This window comes from Macaca thibetana, chromosome 10 (genome assembly GCF_024542745.1).
Source record: "Macaca thibetana thibetana isolate TM-01 chromosome 10, ASM2454274v1, whole genome shotgun sequence".
Taxonomy (NCBI): Eukaryota; Metazoa; Chordata; class Mammalia; order Primates; family Cercopithecidae; genus Macaca; species Macaca thibetana.
The window spans coordinates 80,712,842-80,737,776 of NC_065587.1; positions in this window are offsets into that span (position 1 = coordinate 80,712,842).

A 24,935-nucleotide genomic window follows, 5' to 3' on the forward strand; every position below is an offset into this window, starting at 1 on the left:
TCCTTCTACTTATGATAAAAAGTTAACTGTAAAATAGCCTCAGCCAGGTCCTTCAAGAGGTATTCTGGAAGGCATAGTTATCAAGGAGATGACAGCTCCATGCATGCATGGCCCCTAAAGACCTCCCAGTGGGCAAAATAAACATACTGATGGTGCTGACTCTGTGTAGGCCTAGGCTAATGTGTGCTTTGTGACTTAGTTTTTAACAAAAATGTTTAAAAAGTAAAAATATTAAAAATAAAAATATTAAATGTAGAGGAAAACTTGGGACATAAAGGAATAAAATGTTTTTGTACATTTGTACAATGTGTTTATATTTTAAGCTAATCATTATTACAGAAGAGTCAAAAAGCTAAAACAATTAAAAAGTTTATAAGACAAAAATTATAGTAAGTTAAGTTTATCGTTGAACAAAGAATATTTTTAATAAATATAATATAGATGTTGCACAATGTTTATAAAGTTTACAGTAGTTACAGGAAATGTCCTAGACCTTCACATTCACTTACCACTCACTCACTGACTCACTCAAAGCAACTCGCAGCTCTGAAAGATTCATTCATGGTAACTGGCCTATACAGATGTACCCTTTTAAAATCCTTTATACTGTATCTTTACTGTACCTTTTCTATGTTTAGATATGCCAATATTTACCATTGTGCTACAATTGCCTACAGTGTCCAGCACAGTAACAAGCTGTACAGGCTTGTATTTTAGGAGCAATAGGCTATGCCATATAGCCTAGGTGTGTAGCAGGCCATGGCATCTAGGTTTGTGTAAGTGCACTCTGTGATGTTCACACAATGATGAAATCACTTAACGACGCATTTTTCAGAAAGTATCCTGTTCATTAAGCGATGTATATCTGTATTTCCAGGTAGGCGGCTTCTGTCTGCTGAAGGCAAGTCACTGGCAAAGAGGGCAGGTATGAACCACTGGCAGCCAACACTTAACAGCAGCCTGGGGAGGGGTACACTTGTCCAGGAAAGAGAATCTGAGTGCACCAAGGAATCTACTGGACAGACCTTCTTACTGTCTCTCAAAAAATACTTTAAAAAAAATCTCTCTTCTCCCTATGTGGCCACGCTACCTCCAAGAGCAATTCTCTGACTTATACTTAAATAGAAAGTAAAAACCGTATAATATCTTAAACGACCCCCAACCCCAATTGTGATCTACTGCTCATATCCCTTTTGTTCCTGGTTTTGCCAGAGTCACAGCCGAAACTAAGTAGCAAAAGGGCTTATATCGGCCAGTATCCAAAAGGAAGGTAGACGGACCCTCAGGGGAAAAGCTCTATCATCCACCCCGTAAGTCATAGCCTTGCAGATTGACTTTTGAGTCAGAAATCACTCTTATTTCCTAGAGAAACGGGTGGGCAATTAGGGAATTGTTTTGCGTGCAGGAAGACGGATTCGTCTTGTTCTTCTCAGTGATGTATATGTAAAAGCAAACATACCTTACTATCATCTAGACCTGAGACAACAAATGCCCCACTCACCTAGAATTTTAATATTTGGAGGAGTCAGGGGGGGAATTTCTAGTCCAGGAGGTTTTTCACTCTGGCTGCACATTAGAATCACCTGGGAAACTTAAACAGAACAAAACAGTACCCAGGTGATTAAATAGAATCTTGGGGTAGGGAGGAAATGGGGCAGGCATTAAAATATTTTAAAATTCCTGGGATGTTGTGATGTACAGCCAGGATTTACTCTGTATCAGTTAACTGTTGTGATGCAAAAAAAATCGCCCAAATCTCAGTGGATTAAAACACCTGCATTTATTGTTACTCTTGAGGCTAAGGGTCAGCTGGATAGTGTTTCTGGGCTGGGTCGGGCTTACTCATGCATCTGAGTTCAGCTGTAGATTAGATAGATGGATGGTCAGCGTGGACTGAAGAGATGTTGGCTAGGTTCTCACAGCTGGTTGCTAATCGATCTAGGTGAGATACTAGATCTAAAGAGACTCTGCTTCATGGGATCTCTCAACCTCTAGGTTAGCCCAGCGTGGGGTTCCGAGATACAGAACAGAAGTACACAACGTCTCTTAAGTCCTAGGCTTGGAACGGGCAGGTCTTCACTTCCATCATATTTTGTTGGTCAGAGCAAGTCAAAAGGCTAGCCCAGAGTCAGAGAAGGAAGAGATGCCAAAGTCAGAGGGCCAATGTCATTGCTAGAGGGAGGCCAATAATTAAGGCCAACAGTGCAATCGATTGATCACTTAAACCTAACCATTAACTTTGCAGTTATCAAAGTGATTAATTTAAAATGTAGACATTTAATTCACAACTCAGTTCATTGTCTCCCCACCCTGCTCCATACACACTCCTCCATTATGAGAAATACTTAAAATTTGACCTATAGCCATGGCATAGACACAAGTATATAAAATATGTAAATATCTGTATTTTTAAAAGTCTAATTCAGTTTTATTATGTTTGTGCTCTGGTCTCAATTTACAGAGAGTAGATCCACAGATAGAGGGACAAATTAAAATTTATTTTCTGAAGTATTAACTATGGAGTGTTAATGTGAAATATTAATAGGCGGATTATGTTCTGGGAACGTGTTTATGCACGTTTACTGTCTCATATTTGACAACCCATATCAGAAGAGCCTTACTGTATTTCAGTGGGTTTCCTCACCTGAAGAGGCATTGCTCTGAGGAGGATGGAAGGGTAATGGGTGAGTGTTCGCTAGAATGTCTTCGATCTGCACATAAACGCATCAAGAGAGAGTTTACAGCTACCATCCACTTTCCCACTATTTCTCAAAGTAAATATTATATTAAAGATGTTGTTTGGGCTGGGTGCGGTGGCTTATGCCTGTAATCCCAGCACTTTGGGAGGCCAAGGAAGGTGGATCACGAGGCCAGGAGTTCAAGACCAGCCTGGCCAAGATACTGAAACCGTGTCTCTACTAAAAATACAGAAATTAGCCAGGCGTGGTGGTGGGCACCTGTAATCCCAGCTACTCGGGAGGCTGAGACAGAGAATTGCTTGAACCTGGGAGGCAGGGGTTGCAGTGAGCCGAGATCGCACCACTGCACTCCAGCCTGGGCAACAGAGCTAGACTCCATCTCAAAACAACAACAACAACAAGATGTTTTTTTCCATAATTGATGCCTCCACCATCTGACCCTATTTCTCCTACATAAGGCCTACAGAGGGCCTAAACTGGCTTGGGGTTATCATACCTGGTCCTTCATATGTGCTCTCATGTTCCTCCCTCTTGCTCCACCCTCTGAGGAGGATCTCCTCTCCTCTCTGATTTTTCAAGTCCTACTGTATCCTCATGAAAATGATCAGATGTTTTTGGGTCTCCGGAGACTATTTTGGCCACATCAACCCTTCTGAGTGCCAAACAACTGCATAACGTATCTGACCCTGCTGACACCATTCTGTTGGAAATAGCTGCCTGACTTTAGGTATGTAAAGTTGCCTCATCTGCTGGGCCTGTGAGTGTGGTGGCTTGAGTCAGTTTTGCTATTTTGAGTGTTCAGCTATTGCTGGACACAGTTACTATAGGATCAGCTCCATGAGGCCAGGGGATTCATCTGCTTTACTCACTGCTGTATCCGCAGTATGTCGCCCATAGAAGATGCTCCATAACCTCTATAACTATTTAATATATTGGCATTTCAGCAATAAGAAAGAACAAACAATTCAATATTTCAAGTGTGTTTGGAATCCAGCATATGTACATTTATCTGTTTAAAATTAGCCCTGTTATACAGAAGGCAATTTGCTAGACATTGGGAAGTTAAGAGAAACAAGTCATAGTCCTACCATCGAGTACCTAAGGCATGTTTTGGAAGTCCACTACCATCATTACTGAGTGACCTCACACCAGTGCTGATGTTGGTGATGTGAGTAACTGACTCATGCTATCGGCAGCTGCAGTAAACAGTGTTAACAGCCCCCAATCCTAGGACATAACCTGTGTGATTATTGGCCCCCAGGTGGCTGAGGGTCTTGGGTGAGTTGTGTAACCATTCTGAGGCTTAGTGTCCTCATCTATAAAATGAGAAGATCTGAAGGGAACCCTCTAGTTTTTACTTTCTCTGACAGCATTCTCTTAAGAAAGGCTTAGCATCTCTCTGATGAAACCACATGACTTCAATTCTAGGAAAACAAAGCCAAAACTTGAAAGCAAGCCATTATTCTATTTGTCCAGCATTCCTTTCAGAGCCTGAACGACCCTCTTTCATATCAACGCATTTGAGAATGTTGAGGTTTCAAGGCAACTCTATGTGACATTTTCCAGAAACGGTATTCAGCACATTGCCACCCTATCTATGATCTGGAGTTTGTTAAAACAAAACAAAACAACAAGAACAGAAGTGTTTATTTCTTCCTAACTGGCTAAGTCTAAAGGATATTTCGTCAAATCCTGTTGCTAATCCACCTACCCAAATGTTCTCTTTAAATCTGCCCAGGGACACAATGTAACATTTGAAAATGTATTGCTGTTTGTAGTTCCCTCAAAGTGAAAAACTGAGTGCCGAAATGCTTGTTCTGGGTAATCCTAGACCTCCATCACAAAGCCCTGGAGTTGTCCCCAGGGTCAACTGGACATGACCCTAACCTTCTGTGACTCTGAGGAGCAGGGAAGAGCACAGCAGCCCGTTCACCTCTAGACTCACCTTCAACACCATCATTGCTGGGGTTCTCCTTGTCCTCTTATCTGGAGGCTATCGGGTTGTACGAACTCCCAAAATGAGCACTTTTATAAACTTAGCTCCCAGTGGGGGCTGATACTGCACCTCACATGGATGCGTTAACCTGTTTAAAACCTTGACAATGATGGATTCTTTTAATGTTCATCTTTCTGAGCCTCTCAGCATTGAAAAACACTTTGTTTCTGGGACTGCATTTGCCTGTCCTCCCACACATGAAGCAAATGTCTCTGTGACAGATGGGCCATGCTGTAGTCCTTAAAAGTCAACAAATGAGAGACTTCTCAAGCCAGAGGGAAAACGAAGTCTAAAGCCTACACAGAAAGTCCCCTTTCTCTCACCTTATTTGGGCATTTACAAGTCTACAGTGGCTGAAATGTAAAAAGGCAGGATGCTGAGAAGTCTCCGTAACCCAGGAGGCCAGCATGTTCTTGGAATTCTTAGTGCTTACTGTGGAGGAAAATATTAGTTTTGTGACAGGGAAAGGACTGGTCAGATCGGTGTGTGAGTTTGTCACCATGAGTACAAAATGGTGCTCATGGGAGGTAGAAGGAAGACTCCTTCTATTGGAAAAAGCTTCTGCCCAAGGCTGTTTAAGGACTTGTTGCCCCTGGAGGCTGTCCTCTTAATGATGCCCAGGACCTGGAGAGTGAGCAGCATTTAACTGTTGGTCTAGGGACTTTGCCATTAGAGTGACAGCCAAAGTATTTCTGACGGTCCGTAAAGCCCTCCAGTATCTGGCCTGCTCCTCTCCTCCCACTGTCTCTTAACCTAGCTCCTTCTAGCCACAGCATCTTCTTTGCTTGTTTTAATTACGTAGTGCTATGACCACCCCCAAGACATGGTGGTTTAAAACAACAGCAATCATTTGCTTTGTTCACAACTCTGCAATTTGATCAGAGGTCCCTCATTGCTGCTGTACACGGTGTCAGCTGAGGGGCTCAGCTGGAGGCTGGAGGATCTCCTTAAGAGTTGGCTCATTCCCATGGCTGCAGGCTGTCAGCCAGAGGCTCAGCCCAATCCCTCTCCATGTGGCCTCTGTGCAGCCTAGGCTTCCTCACAGCATGGACGCTGTGTTCCAAAGATGAGTCTTCCAAGAAAGAGATTTGCACACAAGCTGTACTGCCTTTGACAACCCAGCTGGAAGTCACATAGCATCCCTTCTGTCATACTTGCCATTCTCTGCCAGTCCAGGCAATCTCAAAGGCCTGTCCAGGTTCCAGGACAGGGGACATGGACTTCATCTCTTGAAAGGGGTGGAGGATGGCAAGGCTCTAAAGGTCATGTGGGATGGGAAATGTCGTGGCTGTTTTAGGAATGCGAAACCTGTGGCTGCAGCTCTTACCTCAGGCATGTTTCCTGCCAGTGCTTCCTCTTTGTCTAGGTATGCATGTGATGTGACTCACTCCTAATTTCCTTTACATCTTTACCCAAATATTTTCTTCTCTGGCAGGTCTTCCCTGGACAAAAACTAAAACCCATTCAGCTTCCTAACCCCTTTCAGCACTATCTACATACTATACATTTTACTCATTTATTCTGGTTTTTACTGTGTCCTCCATTAAATTGTAAACTTCTATGAAGGCAAGGGCTTTTGTCTGTTTTATTCATTGCTCATTATTTATTTATTTATTTATATTTTTGAGATGGAGTTTTGCTCCTTTTGCCCAGGCTGGAGTGCAATGGCACCATCTCAGCTCACTGCAGCCTCTGCTTCCCAGGCTCAAGCAATTCTCCTGCCTCAGCTTCCCCGAGTAGCTGGATTACAGGTACCTGCCCAGGCTGGAGTGCAGTGGCACGATCTCAGCTCACTGCAACCTCTGCTTCCCAGGTTTAAGCAATTCTCCTGCCTCAGCTTCCCAAGTAGCTGGATTACAGGTGCATGCCACCATGTCTGGCTAATTTTGTATTTTTAGTAGAGATGGGGTTTCACTATGTTGGCCAGGCTGGTCTCGAACTGCTGACCTCAGGTGATCTTCTCGCCTTGGCCTCCCAAAGTGCTGGGATTACAGGCTTGAGCCACCGTGCCCAACCTACTCATTGCTCTTTTCCCAGAGCCAGGAGAGTGTCTGGCATATAGTGGGAGCAAAAATCAATACTTGCCTGAGTGAGTTAATGAACTTCTGCCCTCGTCAGACAAGAAACAGTAGTGGCCATTTTCCACATTTTCTTTGGTCCTTGGGTACTTAGCACACTACCAAGTACATAGAGCCTATAAGATTATTTAATTAGTGATTCACTAAATACAGCAGTTTGAAGCAACCATTTCTCAATCTGGAAAAAAATCAATAATAGGCCAGCAGCATTCCATTCATAGTCACTTATTCGTAATGCATCCTCCTGCCCCATCTACAAAGTTACAGTGCCAGCCAATATGGACACTATTAAATTCTGCTCTAGAAGTACTTCTCCTGCTTCTGATTAGAGCCAGGAAGTTAGAAGAACAGACAGAAGAAAATCCCAGGGGATGCCCAGGAGACAAGACACAACTCTGGCAGTAAACCTGTGGGCGTCCCCTTGATGTTCCTGCCATTGTCTGTTGTCTGAAGGGGTTGACCTGTAATTCAGTGGGAAGGTGGCTTTCCCCCAGTCTGGTTCAATGTTCACAATTCAAGTAATAGATACCTTAGAAAATGGGAAGAAAGCAGGAAGGCAATTGCATCAAATATTGTTGTGCAATTGGTTGGGTAATTTTGCTCTCCTTGAGGAACGACCTTTCTTATTTCAGCATCATTCTTTAAACAGGGAGTCATCACCTTGTGCTTGCTAGCACATTCTCCGAAGGTGCTTGGAGTACAGTAGTGACATTTCAAAATGGATTAATCAAGGATGCTCTAAATTGGAGGTGTTCTTGAATTTCATTTAAATATGATTTACTAAAGAACACAAGTTGGAATCAGGGTGGAATGCCCTGGATGCCATCATCATCCTAGAAGTTAAAAAAGAGTCTGTTCTGAAATGGTCTTATGATGACATTTCAATGTATTTAGCATTCGACAAAGCTTTTCCCTGGCAAAAGTAAAGTGAAATAAGAACCATGGCCTTGCCGAACAGCTTTAACTTGGTGTACACGGTTACAGGAGTGACCTGGATGTACTCCTTGCGTCAATTTCGCATGCAGAGTCACCATCACGTTCCTCTATGAGGGCACTGAATCTGGGACTGCCTGGAGACAGGCAGAGTGTGGCCTCTTCTCCATGTCTAGGGAGTGTATGGGGCAAAGGAGATCCTAAGGCCCTGCCTGGGTTGCTTCCTTCTCAAGCAGAGGTTACAAGAATGAAGGGACTTGGCATGCTTTCAAGTTCATCCAAGACTATGTAAAAATAATATAAACCATTAATGTAATTTATGGGCAGAAGCACTTTGAATATAAATGAAGCAACCAATGGCCCTTTTGATTGACATTTATATCTCCTTTTATAGAGATCACATAGAGTAGTGTTATAATTCTTGACAGTTTTGATTGTAAAATATATGGGACTTTAAGCTCCCTGGAAGAAAGCAGAGATGATTAATATTAATAATAGACAGCTAAGTACACAACAGATATGAGTAATATGTTTTATATTTATACAGCTATTGTTTTAACTCATTGGAAAACACTATATGCTTTATTATTAGGAATGCAGTAATAATAAGACTCCATATTATCTAGGTCACATAAAAGAAGATATTCAAGCTAATCTCTAAATCCCATTAATTTCTTTACTCACATTAAAAAAAAATAGTCAATTGGCTCTACTATTCAAACTAATGTATTCAAAACAACGTGCCTTATTAAAGGTATAGATCAAAATTCAAATAACTTGGTTCAAATGCAGTCAGTCCCAGAGTCATTTGGAAGTGTCAAGGAAGAATGCAGAGCTCTAAAAGAAAAAAGAAAAAATAAGAGATCAAGAAAATCAAAGTATATTCATATCATAGCAGTGAGGGTTTTTTTTTTTTTCTATATGTGGGATGCTGAGTGAAGCAACTCTGGGCTCTGTCAGCAAAAATACGGTTTTAATAAGAGTGTATATTGTTATGGGGGAAACTATTTCAATAGAAAATGTACGTATCTTAGATTATCTCTAGCACTTGGAAAATTGCAAAATGTTTTATCACCTCTATTTTCCACTTCCTCCTGTCTTGCCATGACTCCATTCATTGCCATGTGGAATAAGGTATAAAGGGAAAACAAAAAAGCTTGGTCATTGCGATCAGCTGAATTTGGTCATTGCGGTGGATCAAGCTGTAATCCCAGCAATTTAAGGTTTGCCTTAAAATCGAGACCAAATGAAAACAAATCAAAAAAGTAAAGCTTTCAGGAGGCTGAGGCATGTATCGCGCCATGCACTCCAGCCTGGGCAACAGTCTTCTCAAAAAAAAAAAAAAAAAAAAAAAAAAAAAAAAAAAAAAAAAAAAAAAAAAAAAATAAATTTCAAAGGCATTTTGAATGCTTTAAGGAAAAATAATAGGTTACAGGTGAAAAAGCAGTGAAATGTGGGTAAATAGTTGTATAATATGTGGAAAAGGTGACCAAAAAATGACCAGTATACATATGGTATTCTGGAAAATCCACTTATAACATGCACTTGTTAGAGGTGAAACATAAATTGAAATAGGAGTTTCTCTAAACCAAACAGCTTATGAAAACATAAATAGTTCTATAGTTTACAGAACCTTAACTGCTCTTCTCAAAAAATATACCTATTCCTTTTTCTAAGATTTGAAAGAAACTTCTGCTCTCATTTTATTTTGTATTTTTGTTGTTTATTGCATCTTCATTCCCCTGTGGGCTTTTAAAATAAGATTCTGATGATGGAGAGAGAAACAAACGCTGCTCCTATCCCCTCTGCAATTTGCTGTGGTTTGGAAAGCCCATTCTGTATGAGGAGGTGGTAGGACTTCCCACTGCACCATATGCTTCTGACTTTGTATACCTTATTTTTAGTGACACATCCATTAGCTTTTGCTTCATAAACTATCCCAAAACATAATAGCTGAAACCAAGAGCATTTATTTGCTCATCCTTTCATGGGCTGGACTAAACCAGGCCATTCTTCAGCTGGTCTTGCCCAGGCTCACTCATGGAGCTGCTGCCCCTCTGGCAGCTTAGCCAGAGCTGGAGGGGCTCAGACGACCTCGCCCACATGTCTGGTGGTTTGCAGAACAAAGGCTGGGGGCTTTGGTTTTCCTCCATTTAGCTCCTTCAGCAGGCAAGCTTGAGCTCCTCCAAATTGTCTCAGACTTCCAGCACACAGAAAAATGTGCAAGCACATTTCAAGCCTCTTCTCTCATTTGCTGCTGAAGTTGTGTTGGCCAAAGCAAATGTTATGTCCAAACACTGATTCAAGGATGCAGAAGAAGACTTTACTTTTATAGGCAGGACAAAGAATTTGTGGACATTTTTTTTTTTTTCATTCTACTACAAGTTCAATTTTCCTGCTGCTGCTGGAGAGAAGAAACCACCTTCCCCTTGTTTACATGGTAGCTTGAATAACAGAATAGTGGCTGCTATTTTTTTGCATAAAGTCATGTGTCTTGTGAGGAGGGAAACTATGGGGACTGTGAGATGCTGTTTTGGAAAAAGAGGGATTCACCTCTCCAGCTGATATGGTAGGAAATAAGAAACCATACGATCTCAGAGGTGCTGGGAAAGTGAAAAAAAAAAAAAAAAAAAGTAGAAATGAGTAGAAATGATGCAGGTGGAAATTGTGTGTGAATGCATGTGAGGTGAGAGAGGAATAAATTTGTATTTCAGTCTTAACTAGTTTTTTTTTTTTTTTTTTTTTTTTTTTTTTTTTTTTTAAGGGCAAAGGAAATAATTTTTGAACAATTATGAATAGACTTATATACATTATTTTCCTAGGTCCACAGCAGGTTGTGGGGTAAGTCAGAGTAAAAATTAAATATGTATTATCACAAGGTATTCTTTCTCTGGCAGGACCTTTCAAGGTGCCTTCTTTTATTTCTGGCAGTCCCCTGGCAGCAACTCTAACGTTCTCACCATCACAGTCTTATTCGCTAGCATGTGGTGACTACCATTTTCCCTGCGTCAGTTCCCTGCAGGGATGTCAGCTGCTCAGGCCGCTGATGCTGGCCAAAGCCCTTTGAAGATTCTGGGGGTACTCAGGTGCTGACGCAGGCTTTGTCTCTCACCGGTGATGAAAGTGCTGGCTGCATTGTTGTGGCATCAGCAGGTGCCCCCTTGTGTTCTTATAGCCTTGTAAAGGTTTTTCTGTAATAGCCACCTATCGATTATGTTGGCTGTTGCATCTGTCTCTTTGACCAGTTGCATGACTTCTTTTGCAGTTGTTTTTTAGTTTCTTGTCCAAGTAGAGCTGTGGTGGGCCTACTTCGCAGGTCCTTGATATAAACTTTGTATCAGTTACCTATGGCCATGGAACATGGTGTGACAGTCTTATAACCGCATGAGTCCTCCTGGCTGCTGGAGGTCTGTGGCTCACAAGTCTATGTGTGGTCAGCTGTGGGTGCTTAGGCAGCTTTGTGGCATCTCTAGGGAGCGTAACTTAACAATACTGGCTCCACTCCACGTCTCATCCTTGAGCAGGCTAGGCTGGGTTTGCTCTCATGCCTGTAACAGGGTTCTGAGAGACAGAAGTGCTCAAAGCCTCTTAAAACCTAGGCTCAGAATCTCCACAATGTCACTTCTTAGTTCAGAGAAAGTTACCAGGCCCTCCCAGATTGAAAAGAGGGGGGAATAGACTATCTCTTAATGAGAGAAACCACAAAGCCACATCACAAAGGACATAGAGGTAGATAAGGATAGAGAATTAGAGCCAGCTTTGCAATCAATCTAACTACCATGCACCTAAACACCTCTTGAGTCCCAAAGTGAGCACAGTTTGGCAACCTGGAAAACTCTAAATGCATGTTAGAAAGATTAATTTGGTAATCCTTCTAAAAAGGTGGAAGATAAATTGACTCCAGTTGTAATAGGGGAAGTTGGTGCAACCAGCAAAGTGTCTTTTGCCTTAATACGAGTGATAAATCAGGAGGGTCTGGGACAGGGATAGCAAATATGTTGCACACTGTGTGATTGATTTGTAGTAAATGCCTAGAGTGGGGTGTTGAGGAGAATTATGTGGCTACTTTCCTGGTGAGCTGAACACAGGCCCTGATGGATTGGCTATGTTCACCATGGCCATTGAAGGGAGGAGTGATAGCACGCCAGCAAGTATTTGCCATCTCTGTCCTATCAAAGGCAGTGATAGTCCTACAAAGGGCAGTGGCAGTTTCAAAGAGTCTTTGGAAAATAATGAGGAGGTAAAACTAAACAATACTGGTGATCAAGTACAAATGAAGGGAAACTATGAGTCTAGGAGAGTCTTAGATTTTGGACTGAGTACTAGGTGAATGTCATTTCTTAAAGTGGGTCATGTATTAGATTTTGGACTAGGTAGTAGGTGAATGTCATTTCTTAAAGTGAGTCAAGGCATGAGTCTGTATTATACACATCAGCATTGTATTGTATCATATTATATAAGGAGTTCATGTTTTTCCGTCATCTACTGATGCATAACAAACCACCAAAGAGCTTAGAAGCTAAGATGGTGAATCTTTTGTGTCAACTTGACTGGGCCATGGGACGCCCAGATATTTGGTCAAACATTATTCTAGGTGTTTCTGTGAGGGTGTTTTTAGATGAGATTCACATTTAAATCAGCAGGCTGAGTAAAGCAGATTACTCTCCCTAATGTGGTTGGGCCTCATCCAATCAGCTGAAGGCCTGAATAGAACAAATTCTAACCCTTCCTCAAGTAAAAGAGAATTCCTACTGTCTGAGAGTCTTTGAACTGAATCATCAACTTTTTTCTACCTTCAAATTCAGACTGAAACAGTGGATATTGCTGGGTTTTGGGCCTGTTAGCCTTCACACTGGAGCTTATACCATCAGTTCTGCCTAATCTGTTCTGCTGATTCTTAGGCCTTGGGCTCAGATCAGAACTATACCATTGCCTTTCCTGTGTCTCCAGCTTGCCAGGTCACCCTGGAGACCTTGAGCCATCTCAGTCTCCATAGTCACATGAACCAATTCCTTATAATAAGTCTCTTTCTGTATTTATATACCTCCTAATGGTTCTGTTTCTTTGCAGAACCCCAATACGAAAGCTTAAAATAACTATTCTACTTTTCATCATTCTGTAGCCCAGGCATTTGGACAGGGTGGAGTGAAGATGTACTGTGTCCTCTGGGGCCACCAGGCTCCTGCCCAGTGCCTCACCCTCTCATTGTGGTCCTATCACACAGAAGTCTTGTCTAAGCTTATTTATAGTTTGGGAGCAGTCTCCAGGAGCAAGCATTCCAAGAAGACAAGCTCTTATTAAGCCTCAATTTCTATCACATTTAATAATGCCCATTGGCCAAAGCAAGTCCCATGGCCAAGGGCAGAGTCAGTGTGAGAGAGGACTACACAAGGGTGTGGATGCCTGGAGATGTAGATCACTGGGGCCACCAAAGTAAAAGTTATTACTAAGAAGAGGTTTGATGAGTTTCATCTTAAGCATATTGACTCTGATGTGTCTATATGAGAACAAAGTAGGAAGAGCCAAATGACAATATGGGTCTGAGGCTAAGAAAATATGTTTGAGTTGAATAGATACATTGGGAAATCATGAATATACAGACAGGGGTAACACAAAAATATTTAACAATCAGCACAACATAGACACTGACCAATCAAAACAGATGCTGTCTATAACCTTGAACCAGGGCCCCAGAGGACCCCTGTTAAGCCAGGCATCTTCCCTTTAGATACCAGGTCATTGAGAGATGTCAGGAGTCCCAGGAAAGGGACAGGGCAGTTAGGGCAGTGGGATGGCTCTGATGGAAGGAGGACAATGGGCAACGGCTACTCACCCATGGGTAGGAAACATGGCAGTATTTTAACAACCCATCTGAGTATCAGCCCATCATACAGGCAGTAGCTACAGCCATGGGTGGTGTGGTTAACAATTAATGGGATAGGACATCAGGTTAAACCATATGATATGACCAACATTTAACCACTTTTGGCCTATGCAAAACATAATTTTGCATGCTTCAACCGAATCCGCAATGAGACAAAAATAAGCCTAAGATGGACACCAAAATGTAACTAATAGACAAGTGACCAAGAGTATCCCCCAAAGGAAAATGAAAGGAATGGCTCAATAGAAGTTAGAAGAAGAACAGCACATGGGAGGGAAGGAGTGGGCAAATGTCTTGAATATAGCACAGCTCCAGTAAGATGATGACTGACTGTGTCTTTTGTTATTTGGCAAAAGGAGGCTGTTGGTGACCTTGGCAAGTTCAGATTCAAGGAAATGGTAAGGGCAGAAGCTGTTTCAGAGTCTTATGAGGCACCTGGGATGTGAAAACTTGACAAAGATGAGTTTAGAATAATATTTCAGGAAGCTCTGCCTGACAGTGAGAAGAGAGAGGGTAATTTATTGGGAAGTAGGGTTACGGGAGCATCCTGTTTTTAAAGATGAGAAAGGTTTGTTCACTGGTATATGAGAAATGGAAAGAATATTGAACGAGCTTCAGCTGGGTGTTGTAAGATAACATGTTAAAAAGGTAAGCTGGTGGGTGGGAAGAGTGAAGTCTAAGTCAGGCTGGGAGCCCTGCATTCTTGTCTCAGTCTAGAGGGCCAGTGGCAAATTTTTTTTTTTTATAAACAGTGATTCTCATCCTGACTGCATAGTTCCTGGGGAACTTTAAAAATTCTCCATGCTCAAGTCCTACCGCAGACTGATTACATGTGAATCTCTGGGGATGCACCCAGGCCTCAGTGCCCTTTTAAAGCTCTGCTTTATTGCAGTGTGCATCTAAGATTGAAAACCACCACTCTAGAATGTACATAATTTATCATCTATTGCCTCAGCTTTGGAGCTTCAGCCAAAATTCTGACGTGGTGGATAAAGCCCTACTCCACATTCACTTAAGCTACCATCAGTGCCAGCGGCTTTCCTTGATGACAGTGGCTGCTGCAGACTTTCTCCCAGGCCAGCAGTTCTTAGCCCTAGCAGAGTATTAGAATCTCTGGGGCACTTACAAAATACTGATGTCTGGGCTTCACCCTAGAAACTCTGATGTAATTGTTCAGGAGTGGTGTTATGGCTGAATTGTGTCCCCCAAAAAGATACGTTGAAGTCCTGGCTGGGTGTGGTGGCTCACACCTGTAATCCCTGCACTTTTGAGAGGTCCGGGCAGGAGGATCACTTGAAGCCAGGAGTTTGAGACCAGTCTGGGCAACACAGTGAGACGTCATCTCCCCAAAAAATCAAAGTATTAGCTAGGCATGGTGGCACATGTCTGTGGTCAGAACTACATGGGAGGCTGAGGCTGCAGCGAGCTGTGTTCATGCCACTGCACTCCAGCCTGGGTGACAGATTGAGACCCTGACTCAAAAAAAAAAAAAAAATGTGTTGAAGTCCTAAACCTTAATACCCCCAGAATGTTACTTTATTTGGAAATAGCATCTTTATAAAGGAATCCAGCTAAAATGAGATCATGAGAGTAGATCCTAATCCAATATGACTAGTGCCCTTATTAAAAGTGAACATTTGAACACAGACGCAGACATGCACAGAAGGAAGGCAATGTGGAGAGACACAGGGGGAACACCATGTAAAAATTAGATTGGCATTATGCCTTCACAATCCAAGGAATGCCTGGAGCTACCAGAAGTCAAAATAGGCAAGGAAGGTTCTGCTACAGGTTTAAGAGGGAGCATTCAACATCTTGATTTTAGATGTCTAGCCTCCAGGACTGTGAAACAAGAAATTTCTGTTGTTCTAAGCCACCTAGTTTGTGGTACTTTGCTATATCAGCGCTAGGAAATTAATACAGGTGGGCTTGGACACTGATGGTTTTAAGTTATCCAGATGATTATAGTGTGCAACTGGCATTGATTTTCACAATGACTAAGGAAATTAAGTATATAGCAGGTATAACCTAAGTAAAAAATAATGTCAAAATCAGTTTCAGAGCCGTGCAAACATAATTATCGTTAAGTATAATATTTAAAACTCAGTAACATGCTGAGTCGTTTTAATACATGGTTATATATTTCTTCTTAACTTGGGGCTTTGCATTAGCAAAGAGGCATTTGCTATCTTGCTCCTCTGTAATTTCTCGCTTGGATGCTCATTGTTAGTATAATTTCTCACCTTGAGTGATGAGATTCTGGATTTCCACTTCCTGGGTGCTTTTTAGGTCTCCTCATGGTGTATCCTTTCTTTTTCACACCTAAGGGCACTGTCTTGCCCTTATCCCTGTTGGACTTTATCCTTTTCATTTATAATGTAACAGTTCTCCAATTTGTCAAAGTTACTTAGAATTCTGATCTTGCAGTCCAACATTCTAATTTCTATTGCTCAAGGAGAGTCCCCAGGACAATTGAATTAAGAATTATATGAACTACAGGAGGAATCAATTTGGAGAACATCAGATAATGGAAGGTTTATTATATTATGTACTGCATTAAAGTGTAAAGATGTATAAAAGATAAATGGTCAATGCATGAATTATACAAAGAGTTCCTTAAATGAGATTGGATCAGTCCTTGCCCAGGCAGTGTGAGATGTAGAGTCTTGTCACTGTCACTCAAAGTGTGGTCCACAGACCAGAAGCCTTGCATCAGCTGGGAGCTGATTAGAAATACGGAATCTCGGCCGGGCGCGGTGGCTCAAGCCTGTAATCCCAGCACTTTGGGAGGCCGAGACGGGTGGATCACGAGGTCAGGAGATCGAGACTATCCTGGCTAACACAGTGAAACCCCATCTCTACTAAAAAATACAAAAAAAAAACTAGCCGGGCGAGGTGGCGGGCGCCTGTAGTCCCAGCTACTCGGGAGGCTGAGGCAGGAGAATGGCGTGAACCCGGGAGGCGGAGCTTGCAGTGAGCTGAGATCCGGCCACTGCACTCCAGCCTGGGCGACAGAGCGAGACTCCGTCTCAAAAAAAAAAAAAAAAAAAAAAAAAAAAAAAAAAGAAATACGGAATCTCAGACTTCACCTCATATCTACCATTATGGGCTAAATTGTGTCCCTGCAGCCCCCAGATTTATATGTTAAAGTTCGTTGAAATGTGACCATATTTGGAGATAAGACATTTCAACAGGTAATTAAGTGAAAATGAAGTCCTGAGGGGTGGGTAATGTAGTATGACTGCTGTCCTAATCAAAGAAGAAGTTTGTAGACAGATGTATACATGCACAAATGAATGATCACATGAAGACAGAGGGTAGAGAAGGCCTTCTACAAGCCAGGGAGAGAGGCCTAAGAAAAAATCAGCTCTGCCGACACCTTAGCTTCAGATATTCAGCCTCCAGAACTGTGAGAAAATAAATTTCTGTTGTTTAAGCTTCCCAGTCTTTGGCAACCCCAGCAGACTAATACACCTACTAAATTAGAATCTGCATTTTTAATAATACCCATAGTTAACTCACATATATAAGAAAGTTTTAGAGGCACTAATCTAGAATACTTGTTCTCAACCTTTAGCGTGCATCATATTTACCTTAATAATTTGTTAAAATACAGATTGCTGGGCCCCACTCCCAGAGATTCCGATTCAATAGGTGTGGGATGAGACCAGAAAAGTCTGCATTTCCAACAAACCACCTGACAATGTTGATGCTGCTGGCCTGCAACCCACACAAGTGTTACAGTTGGGACCAGCAAATTACCAGCCTCACCTGGTTATTATTAGAAAAGTAACTATGGAGGCCTCATCCTAGAATTCCTGAATTAGAGACTCAGGGGTAGGGCCCAGCAAGGTAATTATCAAGCTTTAGTTTGAAAACTGGTGCTTGATAGCTCAACTAAATCTGGCAAAAGGAACCATGAGTAATTTAAAACACCCGCTGCCCACAGGTGATCATTTGATGTTTTTGTAGACAACATGCTCTCACCTTTCTAGCTAAATATTGCCAGAAAACGATTCTGGGGCAATAGTGTTACAGGATCTTTGGGGTGTAGCTTTTCTGGCTAGAAACATCTGTGACCTGTGGTGCCTTTGCCCAAGTTTTGCTCTGGCACACTCATTTTGCCCATTCAGGCTGCTCTTGGCTCACACTACCAGCCTAGGTCCCATGTCTGCCAAGGGTGAGTCAGGCATGGAATGGTGAGGGGTGTGTGAGTGAGCATGGGGTCTGGCCACTGTGCACAGTTAGACACACAGGCTGCTGCAGCAGGTCAGGAAACTCCAGGTGCCAACACAGGTACCAGCTCTCTGCAAGGCTTCAGCTGGACCAGGCACATCACAAGTGACTTCTATGGCTGACACCGGGGAACACGATGGCATCTGGAAACTTGGAGATACCAGGAACTGCAGGGCCCCAAAGAGGAAGTCAGAGTCCTGGCTCAGGGAGCTACCAGGTCTGGGCTCCCTGATGGGCTGCAGCTCTTCTTTCCTTTTCTTTTCCTGCAATTTGACAAGCAAAGAGCATGTCTCAACCCTGTTTGTGTTACAGCTCTTTTAGCCTTGCCATTTGGTGGGTCCTGAGTTCTTGTCCTGCAACCAGGAAGAATGAGGTATGCAGACAAGTGGAGGATGAGCAAGATGAAGAGGAGCTTTATAGAGCGATAGAATAGCTCAGATGAAACCCACAGGGGGAAGCTTCTTTCTACATCCAGGGTGTCCTGACAAGTGTTCAGCTCCTAGCAGAGAGGGTAGTTCCTTTCTGCTAGGGAAGTCATCCTGACAAGCTGTCAGAAGAGAGGGCAGCTCCTCTCTGCAGCTGGTTGTCTCGTCTGCACAGCTCTCAGCAGAGAGGAGGTCCTAGAGTGGGTAGCTCCTATCTGCAGGCAGGTCATCCTGACCTCTGTAGCTTTCAGCAGAGAGAAGGCTTTGAATTGGGTAATTCCTCTCTGCAGCTGGTCATCCCAACATCTGCTCAACTCTGGCTGATCCTGAGGCTTTTATGGGCCTCAGGGCAGAGGAAGTATGTGACGACTGGTCCATGGGCAGGCCCAGAAAAGGCACCACAGGTTCCCTCTCCAGTGCGTGGGACTGGCAGCCTCGCATCCAGGTTTCAGGCTCTCCCTGGCCTGGAGGTGGGGCCTTATCAGGGACTTACTCCCTTCCTCCCAGGAACCTGTCTTCCTCCTGCTGCTGTTCATGGCACCCAGGCTTTAGGTGCCAATGGGCATCTGCAGGCCTGCACTGAACTGCCCTCAGCTGCCCGTCGGGTTCCCTCCTATGCTGGTCAGCACCCAAAGTCTGGAGGGGGATGAGGCAGCAGGAGTTTGGAGTGTCAGCACTGCCCTGAGTGTGTGCACACACAGCCGGGCTGTGACAGTGCCCAAGCTCGCCCCTGACTTTGCTCTGAGGTCAGAGCAAATGCTGACAGCAGGAAGAAGCAGCCAGGCAGTGGAAGCAGGCATTTTTAAGCCTGCAAAAGCAGAGCGGGGGACTTCCCAGGCCCCCAAGAGTACAGGGATGCCAGGGTCTGTAGCCATGGTTTGGGCCGCTGCAGCTCTGCAACAGGAGGTGCTTGGGTGGTCCTGCCTGTTCTGTGGAGCGAGAGGCCCGGGTCTGCAGCTGTGGTTTGGGTGACTGCAGCTGCACCCAGGGGAGCTCCCACCCCATCAACTTGGAAGAAGTGGGGCTCCCACTTGTCTCTGGTTCCCACTGGCTCCACAGAGTGTGCAGCCCTGGCCGCACCTCCATGCTGCAGCCAGCGTGATGGCAGTGGCTGCTCCAGATGGGCTGCCATCTGGAGCCACCACTGCCATCAATAGCTAAGGCAATGGCTCTCAAATGTGAACGTGCATCAGAATCATCTGATCATTACTCCTTCCCCCCAGTTTTTTTATCCAGTTGGTCTAGGGTTGAATCCTAGAATGAGCATTTCTTAAATTCCCAGTTGACTCTTATGCTGCTAATTCAGGAAACATTTTGACAATCATTAAACTAAGGGCTTGTAAAATAGTGTGATGTGGGTTTTCCTGGCCATGGCAGGTGCTATTGGCTAACCAACAAAACACCCGTTCCTGACCCACTTTTTCTTCACCTTTCTCCAATATAGAAGTTAAGAAAAGGTAAATGACCACTTTCTCAGACTACTTTGCAGTTAGGAGCGAGCCTGTGACACTATAACACATTTCTAGTTGACGGGACTAAGCAGAAGGCTGCAAGGGATGAGGATCAGTTCTGGGAAGGTTATTTCTCTACCTAATTGCATATCAAGCACTGTATTCTCCCCTTCTTTGACCCTGAGCACAGATATGATCCCTGGAACTGAAGCAGCCTTGTTAGGGCCATACCATACATACATAAAGGAAGAGACCAACAAAATAAAGTTGGCATGCGGCCAGTGAGGAACACCAAACCGGTGCCAATAGCCCTCCATCTCCAGATGCTGCATTTTGTGGGACAAAAATCTTTATTGGTTAAGCCACAGTGAATGAACTTTCTGTTACTTACAGCCAAAATTACTCCTAACTGACAACAAACCATAGTTTTATGTATGTATATGTGTATGTATGTATTGGAGACAGAGTCTCGGTCTCTCCCCTAGGCTGGAGTACAGTGGCACAATCTCAGCTCACTGCAACCTCTGCCTCCCAGGTTCAGACGATTCTCATGCCTCAGCCTCCCAAGTAGCTGGGATTACAGGTGCGTGCCACCATGCCCAGCTAATTTTTGTATTTTTATTAGAGACAACGTTTTGTCATGTTGGCCAGGCTGGTCTCAAACTCCTGGCCTGAGGTGATCCACCTGCCTCGACCTCCCAAAGTGCTGGGATTACAGGTGTGAGTCACTGTGCCTGGCGCCCATATGTATAATTTAAACAATATATATAAAGGCCAACCTAAACCTCCCAGACTTCATTTCATTAAGCTAGAACATAAGAATAAAATTAGACAAAAAACCCCCAATCGCATAATGATAGCAGCAACTATAATACCAACATCTACCATGATCATCATTGTATAAAAGAATGGGCATTTTAACCTACGCGAAAAAATGAGAAAATTTTAATTGACTCAATCTAGCATTTGAAAACATCTTTCTTCCTTATTTTGATGTAGATACGTGAACATGTGTCAGCGATCCACAGGCCTCTTCAGACCAACATTTGGTAGCTCCTAGTAGAGACTTCACACCTTACATTCTCCCCTTAATGAGATGTAGTTCAGGTAAACAAAGCTATTCACTTACTGAGATGTGTCTGTTTAGCTTTGATCAGCAATCATTAATAGATGAAGTCCACTTAGCATTTCACAAGTGTTTGGGCTTGACTGTGTCTTTCTGGTTCACACCAGGTTTCCAAGTTTAGTCAACGCTTTCCTATAGAGATTCCTTTCATCAGTTGATAAACTGTTCTCGCCTGCTGTGTCCTGATATACGTGCCTATATAAGCATACATAGGCGCATGTAAGCATCAGCAATGAAAAAATTAAGCAGAGGTAGAGTCACAGGAAGAGTTAGAAAAAAATGGCATGTGTATCTTAAAATATCCCTTACAGATGTGCTCATTGCTGAGAAATTGCTTTGCTCAAAACTAAATCCAGCCTGAATTTTTATGGTTACAAAATAATTAGTCTCTGAGTCAGTTTTTAATCCTATGCTAATGAGACCCCCTGCTGTCTTGACTCATACCTTCAAATTAGAGGTTGATCCATAATTAATAAGTCTTATAATCCCAGTACCTGAGACAAAGAGATCTTTGGGTGGCTGGAAAAAGAGCAGAGAAGTGTAGCAATGGTATTGCAATTGCATTCCTACCACATACCAAGTTGGATCGTGGTACAGAAATGGTGTCTTTGGGCAGTAAGTCCACTGGTCCAAGCTTGTTTGACAACGGAAGTGTCTAAATGCCCCTCTCAAGTCTTTGGAAGGAGAATGGGTGCTCTCTGTCCTTAGCAAAAGCTTTTCTGCTTACAGCAACACCGGTCTGTGTCTGCATGAGATTTCCACTTAGCTTGAGAACCTTGCTTTGAACTACCTTTAACTTCTGACCAAAAAAAAAAAAGAAAAAAAGCATCAGGGCAAAGAATCATTTGTTTTTTTCCAGCTATTTTTGAAACTCTGTGACTTCTCCACTTGGTAGTTTTACAACCTTGAAATTTCCAATGATTGGAGGAAAGAAACCCTTGCTGATTAATTAAAATCTAATTTTATATTCTCTCATAATTACAGCAGTAGAGGAAAAAAAAAGTGAGACTTATTATTCCAAAAATGAAAATGATCCCTGGACTGTTTGGGCTTATTATGAGTTCCGTGTTACAATTTATTTTAAATTGAATCAATAGAATAAACATGGAAATAAGTTCTGTGAAATCATTTATTTTTAAAGCATCCAAATAGGCTGTACCATTTTGTTAAAAATTTTCTAGACTCTACCTGGATAGACTTCTTGATGAAAACAAAGGGAAAAGAGGGCTTCAATTTTGTGATAGATCTGGGACAATCTTACAGGTCTTCCTGCGCATAGTTTCATGACCATGATTTCTGACGCTCTTTAATACACCACAGTAGATCCTCTCTTTACTCGAGAGGACCTGAAATTCTAAAAAAAAAAAAAAAAAAAAAAAAAAAAAAAAAAAAAACTCAAAACAAAATTAATTTCAGTTTACTTTGAATTTTTAGTCTTTGTATAACACTGGAGAACTGGGATGGCTGAACTGAGACATGCAGGAAAGCATTAGAGAGGCTGGATTTCCTGTCTCCTAATTTGGTTCAGAGCTTTTGGGCTGGGGTGTGATGGGTGTCCATATGAGAGGTGGTGACCCGGCACTTTGGGATTAGAGCTGGCTCTCCTTGTGCAATTACCTGGTTCACTGCTTCTAAGAGGAAGGACAGGTTGATTTTTGCCTCTTCACTTTCCGCTGAGTCTTCATGTAATCCACAGAAGTTTATAGCTTTTAGTTGTGTGTGGGAGTCGGGGGCGGGGTGGGGCGGGGTGGGGAATGGGAGATGGTTAGTGGTGGATACCCCGGGAATTTTAGATATCTACCTTGTGAATGTCCTGCTTAAATGGGTGAAGTACAATATAGCATTAAGTGTAAAAAAGTATGCTATGAAATTGTATATATTTATGGGGTTTCTTGTATGTTTTATATTTACGTATAAGAGCACATATGTTTTAAGTAGACAAAAATAGGCAATGCATAGATAATACATGTTTTATATAAATGATGCTATGTATGTACATATATGTATATTTTTATTTTAAACGCTTTCTTACATATGTATTACATGTATGAATGTTTTATATATACTATATATAGTATCAATATATATTCCTACATAATATAAACCGTAAATATGTGTATATATTTATATTTATATATAACATATGTATAGGTATGTGGGTATATATATGTATATTTGTAGAAATATTTCTTACTATACAGATATATATAGTTATATGTGTATCTTAGGCAGGATATAAAATATATACCAAAATATCAAATGTATAGAGCAGTCATTTCTGAGAAGTAGGATTGCGGATAATTTTTATTTTCTATGTGTCTTTCTATATTTTCTAAATATTCTATGAATATAAAGCTTCACAGTGCAAGCACAGAAAAACATTTGAAAGGAAAATGAGATGAAATGCCTTCCTGCAAAATCATGCAAGTCCTCAGGAAAATTATTTTCCTGCTCTGGTGAGTGAGGGTTCCTAATTCTCTGCTTGTGAGTCTTTGTCTTCATCTCAGATTGTGGTCTGCATCCCCTGGCCATACCGTCTACATGCTCCATGGGTTTCCATGGTTCTAGGATTTTTCCTTCTCCCCTTTTTCCTTCTCGTGGCATGAAGAAACTCACTCATCTGAATACCATCACAAAGAACCCCCTGATCCCTCAAATATTCCTGTTCCCTGTGTTCACTGATGCTACTACAATTTTGTCACATGCATGTGTTATTTCCCTCAATCTTTCATGGCAGACAAGGGGGAAACAAAGCTGTAATATTAGTGAGGCACAAGTTCTAGACTGGTATTCTCATATCCATGAGAACTGACAGGGTTTTTCATAACACAGATCACTGGGTCCCACCCCTGCAGAGATTCTGACTCAGTAGGTCTGACTGGAGACTAAAGAACTGCATTGTTAACAAGCCCCCAGACGCTGCTGATGTTGTTGGTCCTTAGACCACATTTTGAGAAGCAAAGTCTAATGGTTTTTAAAGCATGAACCCCATATCATCAGCATCAGGAACACCAATGAATTTTCTCGAATCACAGACTTTCAGATTCTATTCCAGAGGTGTTGTATGCCTACCATATACCAAGTGGATCCTTATCACCAGTTTGATGACAGAAGAATCTGTATTTTAACAAGACTCCCAGGGCATTCAGTGCACATGGAAGATGGAGAAGCACCAGAATAGATACCAGGAGGAAGGCAGGTGCATCCAAAAGCAACGAAAAGGCATGCTGACCTGAAAGAGCCTGACTGCCTGCCTCTCCCCTGGGTACCCAGTTAAAGTCACCGTGTCCTCAATCTGAGAATCAGCACCACGAAGAAAAGATGAATTTCTCAGGGGTAAAGAGGCAAGTTCCTAGGACTGAGGCATAAAATCAGAATGCCAGTATATTAATTTATAATGAAAAGCAAAGCAGTTGAGAGATGTGCAACGGCTGGAAGAATCTCCCTGGGAAGGCAGGCAACAGTGAAAATCCAATCAGACCCAGCAGGTGACCGGGCGAGCGGAGAGCAAGACCCCCAGGAGTCAAGGGCAAGGTTCTGAAGTTCAAGGGCTCAAACAGTGAGAGCCTTATCCATAAGAGCAAGACTCTTCGGAGACCAGCCCAGGGCATCTTCTGTCCCGTGCCCTGTCTGAATGGTATCAGGCAGTCTTCTTGGTCCATCTTTGTTATTCCTCTTTCCAGGACTGAACAAACCATTTCCCATCAACATGTTCTTTAGAGAGGCAACTGCTTCAATTAGGCCACCCATTATGCTTTGTTGATGTTGTGTATTTCTGCTTTCTTTGTTCACTTAAAAGTTGAACTATTAGTGGAAAATCCCCTTTCTTTTATTTCCAGGTTCCCTGGGTTTATCACAGAGCAGGATTCACATGATTCTTACAGATTGTTCTGTGATGTTTTCAGCATTTTCTTTTCCTTACTCAAAACAAATCTATAGAATAGGAATGATGATCCCCATTTTTCAAGTGAACAATTGAGAATAAAGGAGTTGTTGTCAGTTGAATTGCGTCTCCAAAACTGATATGTTGAATGATGTGTACCTAACACCTGATACCTGTGAATTACTTGGAAATAGGGCCTTTGGAGAGGTAACGAAGTTAAGACG